At 38.5% G+C, this 12,873-nt stretch overlaps 1 long non-coding RNA gene across 1 annotated transcript in view; it reads right to left on the bottom strand.

The window, feature by feature from the left end:
- The window catches only part of LOC137095887 (uncharacterized), a 46,173-nt gene extending 39,465 nt beyond the window's left edge, over positions 1-6,708 (bottom strand). Inside the window, exon 1 of the long non-coding RNA XR_010909035.1 lies at positions 6,481-6,708. This is a non-coding gene — a long non-coding RNA (uncharacterized lncRNA). The remainder of the gene's footprint in view (positions 1-6,480) is intronic.
- Positions 6,709-12,873: the final 6,165 nt, after the last annotated feature.

Here is a 12,873-nt window from a genome sequence, read left to right as displayed (position 1 = left end):
TGTTCCATCTCCATTACATAAATGTTGTGCATTTTGAATGAATTTTCATATTTCAGGACTTTCTGTGCACACAATAAAATTAAAAGGTTTATTTGTGTAAAACAATTTTTGTGTGAAAAAATCTGAATTACATCAGGAAAAAACTTTTTTTTTGTTGCTTTTTCCAGTGTTTTCTGAAGTCCTTTTATTCTCACACATGGGTCACAAACTCTTGCATTGGTTCATCATTTCTTGATGCAATGTCTTTATCTGATAGCTTTCTCTATCCATAGATATTATTAATAATGAGAATATTGGCTGTGTTTTTTTCTTCTGCATTCAATCCTTTAAAATGTCAGCTGGAATCCTGTTACTTACAATGTTTTAAAGTAAATTTACAACCTCATAACTGTTTCCCATTCATATTTATGATCATGGCACTATTGCCATGATCATAAATGCCCTTAAAATCTAGACAGCTGTACCACATGATGGAATTCTCTAGTACTCATGAGCAGAGCTCTAAAGGATAGCATGCCCAGTTCTTGCTGCCAGGGAATAAAGGGATTATTGCAGAAGCAGGGATGCCAGTGAGGTCTGGCTGAATATATAGTGACAAGAATGGAAAGGAATCTCCAGACAAAATCCTGATACTGATAAAAAAAACTCCCAGCTCTGGGGAGGAGTTGTTGGTCCACTATTACATCAATATACTAAGGAATAGGCAATATCATAGTTAAACAAATGGATGTGTTCCTGAACATTGTCTATTTAATAGAAAATTATATACCAAAGCAGAAATAGCATTTAAATAATAATAATTATATGTTCCTAAAATACAAAAGGGGGGAAAGCACTTCAGTATCATTCAGCAAAATGGATTATCCAAAACTAACAGTATGCACATATCAAATGAAACAGATTTGTCAAGACTTGAATAAGTAAATAAAACATGTTGAACCTTCTAGAGACCACTTGACATCTTTCAAAATTTATCCAGGGATATATTTTTTTCCCGCCTCTACTTTCCTTATGTTTGCCCTTTTTGCATCCAATGTCACCTATACTCATCTGCTGCTTCCAAGAGAGATAAAAATAGGATAATGAAGGAGTCAGGTTGACTGACTGGCTTTCTCTTCATTATGTCTCATGGCTACTCCATTTACTATCCAAAGGTAGTATTGGTAATAGAAAAATGAATTCCTATAGGAACCCGGCTACCTCTATGGTAGTCATTGCTTTGCCATCTTGTCTGTCTTCTTATAACCCAGTTACATAGGAATAAAATAACATACTGTGATACCTTGACTTAAGAGTTTAATTTGTCTTGTGACTCAATATGCTCTTATATAAAATGCTATTAATTTTTTCCGGTCCCCTGTAGTCACTCCAAATTTTTGTTACATGTTTTTAAATAAGAAAATGTATTTTATTAATAAAAATAATCTATAAATACACATTCACATGAAACAATGAAAAAAGATAAACTTTAAAATGGTAGAAGCACAAAGTTGTGGCAAGGAAACACAAAATGCAGGGGCAGAAGCATCAGTTTCATCATACTGTACTCATTCCAGCCTCCCTCCCTCTCTTGCTCTCTCCCCCTCCTTTCATGAAGCCAAATATACAAGGAATAAAATCACACAAAATCAACTAACTCAAAGTTCCTTAAAAGCAGATAAGAGCAAAGCATTCAGCAATCCCCCAAAGTGGACAAGACCATGAGGCACAGAAGTACAAGGAATGGAGGCTGCTCCGCCAAAGCCCTAAATTCCCATACTCTTCAACAAGCATTCCTTCTAGAGCTAGCTCTTAACTCGCAATGCTGCTATTATGGTAAAGCAAAACCTGTGCTGAGAGACAGCTCTTAACTCAAAACTAATATAGTTGAGGTGCTGTTAAGTCGATGCTCCACTGTATAATAAAAATGAAGGCAAGTCAATACATGACAATCACCTCTCCCACTTTCCTTTTCTTTTTTATTTGTGTTTCTCTAGAAAAGTATCCATACAAAGCAGCCATCAACAAAATGGCTTCCATGCCTTTGCCTCTCTGTGTTTAAAATGTTGCAAGCCCCTTGATGCTCCTCTGGATAAACTCAAATTGAGAGAAAGTCTTTGAAACCTGCACATTTTGAAGATGTTTTCACAGTGAGAAAAACTGAACACATAACTCATTCGTTCCTGTGAGGATGAAATTATTGAAGTGTGACATTCCTACTTTGAGACCACCAAGAACCTCATAAATTGAACATTCTGGATTTTTTTTCTATTTTTAAAATAGTTAGGATTCCAGGCTTTTTACATCCCAAATATAAACAGAGAATATGGATAAATGACCTGGGTAAAAGTATAGAGGGTGCATTTTTCAAGTGTGCAGATAAAACCAAATTAGGATGGATAGCTAATACTCCAGAGAACAGGATCAGTATTCAAAATGACCTTAACAGACCTTAACCTGGCTGATGGGAATGAGAGAGAGGACCTTCTCTTCAATTGTCCACCAGCTCTGGAACTCTCTCCCATAGGAGACCAGAATTGCCCCCACGCTGACCTCATTCAGAAAGCAACTAAAAAACTTACTGTGCTCCAAGTATATGGAGAGCTCAATGTCTGAAGATCTGGCCTTACCAAATAAGGAATGGAATATGGATATGGCTTTTAACTCTGTTTTTATTGATGTGAAATATGCTTTACTGGTCTTTTATTGTGATTTTTTTTACAATTGAATGCTTTATACCATTTACGTGTATTGTTTAATTTATTGTTTATTTTTATGGCATTGAATGTTTGCTTTTTATGTTGTAAGCTGCTCTGTTGTAAGACGTACACAATTGTAAGGTAAAATTTGTGTGTCTCTAACAGGATACTGGATGTTGACTTTGGACAACATTTTCAATGAAGTTTAAATTAATTTTGTTTTATCTGAAAATAATGTTTAAATACTTTTCTGGCTAAAATGTCAGGGGATATTTAACAATAAAATGTGATTGTCACTGTATTGAAGAGACTTATCTTGGCATATTAGTTTTGAAGAGGCTGTAATGTTCTGTAGTTGTTGCCTTTTAGGAGTTTATAGAATCATAGAGTTGGAAGAGACCTCATGTCCAACCCACTGCCAAGAAGCAGGAAAATCACATTCAAAGCACCTTCGACAGATGACCTCTAAGATTTGAGAATATCTGATACTTCTAAACTATTTAAGCTATTGTGATCAAACGTCACACAAGGATGATCCAGGATAACAAAATGAAGGCTTGATGTAACTTTGCCCCATGTTATTAAAGGTTGGGGTAAATTTCAATCTCTACCCCAGAATTTGAACTTCACCCTGGCCTGGGGCTTGTGGGGACAGCTGGGCCAGTTCCCAAATCAAACAGACAACAACTGTCCCAACTGCCATGCTATGTTTTCTAAGCTTAGTCTATCCAAGGACACAAGGTAGAAGTCCCCTTCACTCCCTGATCTCCTTGTTGTGGCAGTCTCCAGCCACAGCATTGGTCTTACCAGTCTGTCATCACATGCAGTTATGTTGGTCGGGGTGAAAGGACGCTCTGGGATGGGATGGGGAGAGGAAAGCAGGGTGAGAGGAAGGAAGATTCCTCCTCTCCTCCTCCCTCCGTACTTTAACACATCAGTGAATGTCTCATGATGGCAGATAGGTAGGACCTGTACCTTGGCTGGAGACCACCGCAAAACAGATAATGGGGTGGGGGGAGGCAAGATGGCTATCAAGTAGTGCCTAACTGTGGTCATTGCCATTGAATGGTTGACACTCTCCAGTGAAAATAAGAGACCCCGTGTGGCTTATACCCAGAGCTGATTCAGTATTGGGCATGTTGGATTGACTCTCCAGATTATGGGCCAGTGTGGATCCAGCCTAGGTCTGTTAAAGGTCATGCTTAATTAAGTGGATTCACCTGAACTATGTTCAGTTTTCCCTATACGATTGCATATAACTTTGTTGCTTCTTTGACCTCCATGATGTCTGTACAGATGCTATGCTATCAGGTATTACTTTTCTAGGAGTCGTGCTTCTGCATTTGTTATGTTTGAAATCCCATTGAATTGAAACCGTTCTCATAAATGCAGGAAGTCTTGCCTTTATAGAAGGTCACATTAAACTGATGTTTTCATGTGAAGCTCTAGCCATTTGCATTTCTACATGAAACAGGTCTTTTTTAAAAAATGGATGGGCTTTAATTGCTCATTCAAGGCCAAGACAGCGGAAAATACTTTGCATTGCATTAGAGCTATCTTTCGATGTTTATTGTAGTTGAAAAATTATCAATTTATCTCTCACATATAATATTTTTAGGTAAACTTAGAGATGGCAGAAAAAGCTAGAAGAGGTGTCATGTGTCATAATTGCACTTTACAATCAAGAAGCATTGGCATTTAAATGCTATCACAAGGAGGATGGCAAAGCTAAAATAGTTTTATTTTTCTAAAGTAAGGAAATCTGCAAATTGGTCATGATTGTCCATCTGATCATTACGGCTCTTTCCTAGACAAAACACATCTATTGGATGAAATACACGAGGGCCTTTTTTATCACTGATATATATTGCTGTTATAATTAGGAGCAAAGAGAACTTGGGGAAATCACAGAGTCCTCTATCCTAACTTGTCCAATGGCATTATTGGAACCTATAGTTTTTGCCCATATTCTGGGACTAATATACTTGGTGGATTCCCAAACTGGACTCAATATTTGAAAGCAGTTCTTCAACATTTGGAATTATCCCCCCTGCCCATGTTAGCTCTTAAACAACCACTTTCTTTGTAATCCGGTCTAATATAATAGCAAAACTGTAATCCATAACATCTTGTAACCTTTGAATTGGGTTCAAGATATCTGTGGTAACATGTATTGGCTGCAACAATATTATTTTAAAACACCACTTCAAGATTTATTTTTGAACTCAGCTATGAGTTTTACAGCGTGTGTGACAAGCAGCTGAGTTCTGCTTTATTGCAATGCTGAAAGATCTACCCAGAAACTTCCTTCTGGAGTAAAAACAAAAAAGACATGAAATAATTGCCTGTGACTATTTTTCCCCAGAATATCCAATTGTTATCACTCCCACTTATGAAAAAAACACATTCTTTTTTAGGTTTTGGGAAACTTCGTATCTTTGCTTTAGAGTAGGTTCATATCTTTTCTAGGTTTGGGGAGGGTTAATATCTTTGTTCCATGAATGCCTATGAATACAAAAATAGGGTGGATGCTCAGTGCTCCTTATATAAAATGGCTTAGTGAAATGGCATCCCCTATATAGAATGAAAAAAGTTAGCTTTTTGGCATTTTAAAAACCATTTTTGAGCTGTAGTTAGTTGAATCTATGGATGTACAACTTTATACATACAGAGTAGGCTTGGTTGATCCAGTTCGTTAATTTCTTAATTCATTTTTTATTTGTTTTTTTATTATAATTAGAAGCGATATTGAAGTGTTTTGGCAACCCGGAAGTGTTTTTGCAATATCGAAGCCATGCCCCCATCTTCCTTATGACGTCCACCAGTGAATTGTAAATGCTGGGGGAGTGGCCTTTAGGAACAGGCTTCCAAGGAGCTCTGTGCTTGGCCACGCCCACCTCTCCCTTGGACAGCTGGCCAGGGAGGAGAAGAAAGGTGACGGATTTAAAAACCAACACTTTTAAAATCCGTCACCTTTCTTCTCCTCCCTGGCCAGTTGTCCAAGAGAGAGCTGGGTGTGGCCAAGCACAGAGCTCCTTGCTTGGAGGTGGCTGGGGGCGAGGCCTCCGAGGAGCTCTGTGCTTGGCTACGCCCAGCTCTCCCTTCTGCTGCAAGGGATGGAAGGGAAACTGCGAGATTTTAATGGTTCTGAGGGAGGGAAGGGCACCTTCCATTAACGAAACAAATTAAAAGATTCGTATTTCCTGGTAATTTTGAACTTTTTTAAAGGATATTTTCGGAAATAATTTAAAAATCGAACTTCCAGCGCCCCCTACATACGAAACAAGTTTAGAACCATTTTTTTTCTTGATCAACCAAGCCTAATACAGAGAATCCATCATTTCTTTTTTATTTTTTCTCAAAACTACATTTGTTATTATGGACACTCAAGTCAACTTTGACTTGGTTCACTGGGAAGATTTTTTCAGAGAAGATTTGCCTTTCAAAGTGTTGCTAAACATTATGTGATAAGTTTGTAACCTGCTAATTTTCTAGCTGCTTTATTAATAGGTTTCTTGTTATCATGACAGTGTGATGAATGCACAAAAATGCTTTTTTTTTCCCCCTGATGATGTTGAGGAGAAATAGAAGGCACTAGCTTTCCACTATTTTCTCACAATGCTAAGAGTCTGATGATTGGGTTTAAAGCACCATTATATTCAGAAGGAAATTCTATTGATTTCAGTGGGTCTTTCTCTTAGGGTTGGGTAGAAGATTTCAGCCTTACTTTGATACATGATGTTTACTGTCTGTGAGCATTAGGTCTAACACAAAATGTAACTTGTTATGGGAGAAATTTTACCTCATATGGTCCTCCAGATCTTGTTAGATAATGCTTCCCGCTGAAAAGGTAATGGCACTTCATGCAGTCATGCCAGGCACATGACCTTGGAGGTGTCTACAGACAACACTGGTTCTTTGGCTTAGAAATGGAGATGAGCACCAACCTCCAGAGTCGGACATGACTGGACTTAATGTCAAGGGAAAACCTTTACCTATATATAGAACATACACAGACACACAACATTTCAGAGGCACATGGGTATATGAAAATAACATGATAAACATTGTCTGGTTAAGGCATTTTTCCTGAAGATAAACCAATATAATTTAATTTTCTGCAGCAGGTAGAAAGATATGTTGGTTGCAATGAGGCCAGGATTTCGATTGGGGGGGGGGGCTGAGTTTGTTTCGGGGGGGGGGCTGAGTCCGAGTGAAAGAGGGTCTACCCTAGCAAACCTTTTGTATTGTTACCCCAATATCCCCATGCATATGGGATATATTGAGCAGGGTGATCAGATCATGGTATGAATAAACATAACAGTGTAAATAATGCACCAGTAAGGCCTTTTCGCGAACCACTATGAGAATTTGGGGGGGGGGGGGCTGAAGCCCCCCAAGCCCCCCCCCCCCCCCCGACTACATGCCTGGTTGCAATACACCCATGCCAGTCTTGTCTAGCGTGACAGCTGGTTTTACACTGTTTTCAACATCCATGAATTATTCATGATTTAAAAGATCCTCTCTCTCTCTCTCTCTCTCATCTCTACATGCAGTCAGTCTGTCAGCCAATTTCATGATGGTCTGATATTACTACAGGATTAGTTTTATGAATTGGCAGTGTGCTGACAGCTCAATTTGAAAATAAACATCTATGAAACTCACCTACTGAAGCAATTTGGAAATCAGCTGGTTGAAAACTCTGCATAATCTTTGGAAAGTCTGACTCTGCTATCCTTTTTTATTTCTGTTGCCAACTGCTAAGTTTATTTCCATAGCTACTTATGGGGCCACTCAAGAAAGCATTAACCTCTAAACCTGAAAGATATTTTAGTTTTAAATAAATTATATGAACTTCCCAAAGATATCTTTACTTTATCCCTTTGCTCCAGGCTACACAGATGGACCATTTCAGAATTCAAGAAGCAATTTCTCATTTCAATCACCCATGTAAATGTAATGACTTTACATGTTCCAATTGATGTATATATTTCTGAAGTATATGTTAGTAAGTGTATATAAAACATGGATGAAACAAAGTCCTCTGAAAAAAATATATAGTCGAGTGAGAGATCGTTGGATTTGTGGTACAACAGAGCTAGAGGAAACTATTTTGGGAGAAACTGATGTAGATGCTACCACACTGGCTAGAACTGGTAAGAAGCAGCTTTTTAGGAATTTTCCCCACGCCTATACTGCATAATAAAGCTCTGTTGTGTCAGCACCAAATGGAACCTCTGCTCCTGCAGATGCTGGTAACTAAGGACTAACTTTAGAGAATCATGCAAGAACCCATTAACTAATTAGGTCAAAAATCATTGTGTCCAGAGCAGGATGTGTGTACCATGGCATACTGTCAAGTAACTGTCAAGCAATTCTGTGTTATGCTGTTGTTATAAAATGCTCCAAAATAAAGCAAAACGTATTATCATGTTTTTGTCATAATTAGTTAAATCAGCTTTTCTGTTTTGTACTTATTTTTATTTTTGAAGAGTACGATTTGAAACTGAGTAATTTATGTGCAAGCAGATGCTAAGTAAATAATAGCTAATGCATTTGCTTGGAGTTTACAAACCCCAGAACTATGCAGTTTATCATTCATACATCCAAAATCAACTTCTTACATATTCTTCATAAACATAATTATTGCTATTAAAAGGCCTGTCATTAAAATATCAATCAATTTGTTTGTGAATTTGAATTATAATCCTGTAAGACATAGAACAATTACAATGCCCAAGATTTTGCTGATAATAGAAAGGTACCAAAGCAATTAATGTCCTGGATCTTAGTGACACATATATCATATTGTGTAAATTGAGAGATTAATAGGAATGGAAAAATCCTACACATGACTAGAATAATGTGATCTTTTTATGGAACCTGTTCCACATATATTAATCTGAATTTCCCTATGGTGTAGAAGAATGACTAGTAATGAACTGAACCAACTTGGATATGTAGATTCATTTTCAGATTTACTATTCTGCTACTGTAAATGAAACTAGATGAGAGCAAAACTGTAATTGGCATTGACTTGACTGCCCAGCTGTCCCCTTGGGAGGCATAAAATATAGCAATTAGATATTAAAATGGCCTCCCTGTTGATGTAAATCATCCTGTTATCCAAGTCTTCTATAAGAGCTTCATTCTTTACCCATTAAAATGAAATAATAGGAGCAGTTAACTGCTAAGGTACTGTTCTTTACAGGTGAACAGGACTGATTTCTTTCAAGTTGAATACACATGCAACTTAGTGCAAAAGATAAATGTGCAAGACCAGAACTGAAAAATATTCCTAACTCTATCCGAAAAGCTTTTAATTGCTATATTGTCTGAGTAGAACCTTCGAAATCCACCTTTTCCTTTAGGCTTAATTTGGTGGCACATAGGTAAGTTTCAAACTGGTTTGAAAACTTCTGCTTGCTGCTGGTATTTTTTTTTTTTTTTGGCAAATACTAGGTGTTTTCCTCCTGTGCCCTAAAATAGGTGGATGTCACTCATTCTATGACAGTCAAGGTGACCTATGCTTTACCAGTGAATTGTTGTAGGCTTTTTGGGCTGTATGACCATGTTCTAGAAGCATTCTCTCCCAATGTTTCACCTGCATCTGTGGCAAGCATGCTCAGAGGTTGTGAGGTTGCTTTACCAGGTATTGAAGTACTATACTCAAAACTAACAATACCATATGTAAGAACAAATTGTAGCCAAAGTGGCTGTAAGAAAGAACATAGACCAGATACTTCATTATTATTGAAATTATTTTGATGAAAGTTGACAGATGCCACCCGCTTCCAGCCTACCTTTGAAGCCTGGGATGTGCCAAGCATTTGTGAGGACCTGGAAATCAGAGAGCTGGGAAACAACATCCAAAGCCTCAAGCAACCCTGAAAACAGACAACTAGAAAGAATCCTTGGGGTTCTTCCACAACCTTTTGTCCCAAGGCTTGTGACATTTCAAGGAGTGGTTTCATATCCAGCAGTAACTCATGGTCATCTATGTAGACACCCTCCTGTGCAATATGATACCACAATATTGTAGCTAAAATACTAGAATCAGTAAGCATCCATATCCGTCTCTCTATCCTGCATCCAGCCGATATTCATAAGCACACGTGCACACATAAACACACATGTGTTATCTCCATCTTTAGACCCTGCTTCTTCACTTCTGATGCTGCCCGAGAAACACAGCTGTCTTAGTGACATCAGAACACAGCCAGACTCCAAGAGAGCAGGGCAATATCTGTCAATTCAAAATGTATGATTAGTGCATGTAAGCCAATTGATATGTTTAGGAGATTCAGAGGTTACAAATAGTATTAATTCTGATTCTGTATCCCAGGCAAAGCAAAGTTTATTGATTAGTCCACTGACCGCTATCAACATTAAAAACAAAAACAGAAAAGTACACAAATAGACTGTAATTACTATCCTAAGACTCCTATAATAGTGAACTAAAATACGAGGGGTATTTTTTAAGTAAGGTCCGTTTTGTTGTAGACAATAGTAGTTCGCGCGCATACCGCAACGAGCGCGTGCGTCGTGTACCGGCATGCCTGGGGAACAACTGCGCTCAGTTTCCGCTCTGTAGCTAACCTATACGGTTCTGTTCTGTGCTTTAAAAATGTTTAAGACTATCAATTCACTCCCCGATGAATTTCTGCAGCAGTCAGGTTCCTTGCTGACAAAAACCGTATCACTGAGCGAACATCACATGCGGCGGGTGAGTTGATAGTCTTAAATATTTTTAAAGTACAGAACAGAACCATACAGATTAGCTACAGAGCGGAAACTGAGCACAGTTGTTCCCGAGGCATGCTGGTACACGACGCACGCGCTCATTGCGGTATGTTCATGAACTACTAGTGTCTACAACAAAACGGACCTTATTTTAAAATACCCCTCATACATTCAAAGCTGATTAAGTTAAAAGATAATTAAAAATATCATCATTAAAATGCCAAGGTAAAATTTCAAACCACAAAACCTTCATTTTTAATTTTTGTGGTTTGAAATTTTACCTTGGCATTTTAATGATGATATTTTTACTTCTCTTTTAACTTAATCAACTTTGAATGTATGTTAGTTCACTATTATGGGAGTCTTAGGATAGTGATTATTGTCTATTTGTGTACGTTTCTGTTTTTGTTTTTAATGTTGATACGGTCAGTGGACTAGTCAATAAACTTTGCTTTGCTGTATCCCAGGCATGTTGTCTCCCAGTTATATGAAAGAGAATACAAATGATAATCACTATGACATATAGTGATTATCATTATGAAGTAGTGTATTTCCACTCAAACTTGGAAAAAGGTCAAGATTCAAACCTTCACTTTGGCTGTGAACATTCAGAGTGGTCAAATTAGATTTTAAAGGGAATGTTTTCCATTCAGCAGCAGGAAATGTGTCTCTCAGCAATCAGAATTGCAAATTTAAGTGCACATTTCTCTTCAGAAAACAAAGCACACTAAAAGCAGGAGAGGAAATGCAGGTGCCATGGCATACAGCTGTCATCCCCCACTTCTTTCTCTAACACATACAATTTCACACAGAAGCTACCATTATGAAGTTACATATTGCATTTTGGCTTACAGCAGGGAAAAAAAACAATTTTAACAGCTGGGGGAGTTGTTGGGTGTATGGAAGAGAGGGGGAGAGAAGATGAGAGATGAAATTGAGGGTTTTTTCGTAACTGTTGTTTAAAGAAACGAGGGCGCTGTCGAACTTGAGGAGGCAAAGTGGGAAAATACGCTATATTAATGTGTGGAGAAAAGGAGAAGGCAGGGAATGCATCTGAGCACCTGAGTTTTATCTGTGTGTGTGTGAGAGAGAGTAAATGGGATCACTATTAAGAAATCCAGTCAAGACAAGAAATTTGGAGCCCCCACCAGCCTTCACTGAGCCAAGAAAGGCAAAAAGACAAGTCAGAGGTATCTAAGGCGGCCATTTAAAATGTCTTCAACAGGGAGGGATAGCTAATATCCCAGAAGACAGGAGCAGAATTCAAAATGATCTTAACAGATTAGAGAGATGGGCCAGAACTAACAAAATGAAGTTCAACAGTGACAAATGCAAGATACGCCACTTAGGCAGAAAAAAATGAAATGCAAAGATACAGAATGGGGGATGCCTAGCTCAATAGAAGTATGTGTGAAAAAGTTCTTGAAGTTCTTGTGGACAACACTGAGCCAACAATGTCATGTGTTGAAAATAGGAATATAGGGTCTAGATCCAGGGAAGTCATGCTACCCCTTTATTCTGCCTTGGTCAAACCACACCTGGAATACTGTGTCTGTAAACAAAATGGGCCTACCTTGCCAGACTAGTGTGTAGAAGAATTTCTAGGCCCTGGGAGAAAAAGCCCAATCCAAGCTAAAGGAGGAAGGAACAGCCTACTCCTTATATGATAGTGATGACTGATTGGTGGCAGAGTTAGAGAGTGTTGCCTAGCTACAGAAGGTAGAGGGCGCCAGAGACAGCAGGAATCTGGGAGAGTGGAAGAGGAGAAAGAAATGTTTGGAGGTCGGAGGGAAACACCTCTGTGAGGAGGGGAATTAAAAATAGCCTCCGGGGATTTTTTAGAGAGCCTCTAAGGGACAGAGTGCTTAGATATTAGAAGCCTCTGGAAGGGAGGACTGAGGGGTTTTGAGAAGTCCGGTTAGTTCACCTGTGAGTGAACATAGTTCTGTGGAAGAGTAGTTAAGGAACCATTTTCTTTTAAGGAAACAGCTTAGTAATCTTCTGAAACCACTAAACGTCTGAACCTCTCCTAATATCTGAGAATTCTTCTTCTTCTTCTAGTTCAAATAAACAAATCTGTTTATACTTCACCACAAGTATTCAGTGTGTCTTTCTGTGCCTCAATATAAGAAGGGGGTCTGTCTGGATAACAGCCATCTCTCTTTAAATCAGAGTTTCCCTCCATTTTTGTGTGGGCCAGTGGGACAGGGAAGAGTGAATGGTGTGGACGTAGGCCAATACATTTAGATTGGTGGCAGCAAAGTTATATTGTCGTGTATTTGGCGGTCGGCAGATGAGTTCAACTGTTGTAGTGTCTAATTCTGGGTGCCACAATTGAAGGGAGATGTTGACAAGCTGGAATATGTTCAGAGGAGAGTGACTAAAATGATCAAGGGTCTGGAGAGCAAGCCCTATGAGGAGTGGTTTAAAGGGCTGGGCATGTTTAGACTGC

This window comes from Anolis sagrei, chromosome 1 (assembly GCF_037176765.1).
Source record: "Anolis sagrei isolate rAnoSag1 chromosome 1, rAnoSag1.mat, whole genome shotgun sequence".
NCBI classification, from domain to species: domain Eukaryota; kingdom Metazoa; phylum Chordata; class Lepidosauria; order Squamata; family Dactyloidae; genus Anolis; species Anolis sagrei.
Note: the sequence above shows the minus strand (reverse complement) of the source record. Positions and strands in the feature narration are given on the sequence as shown.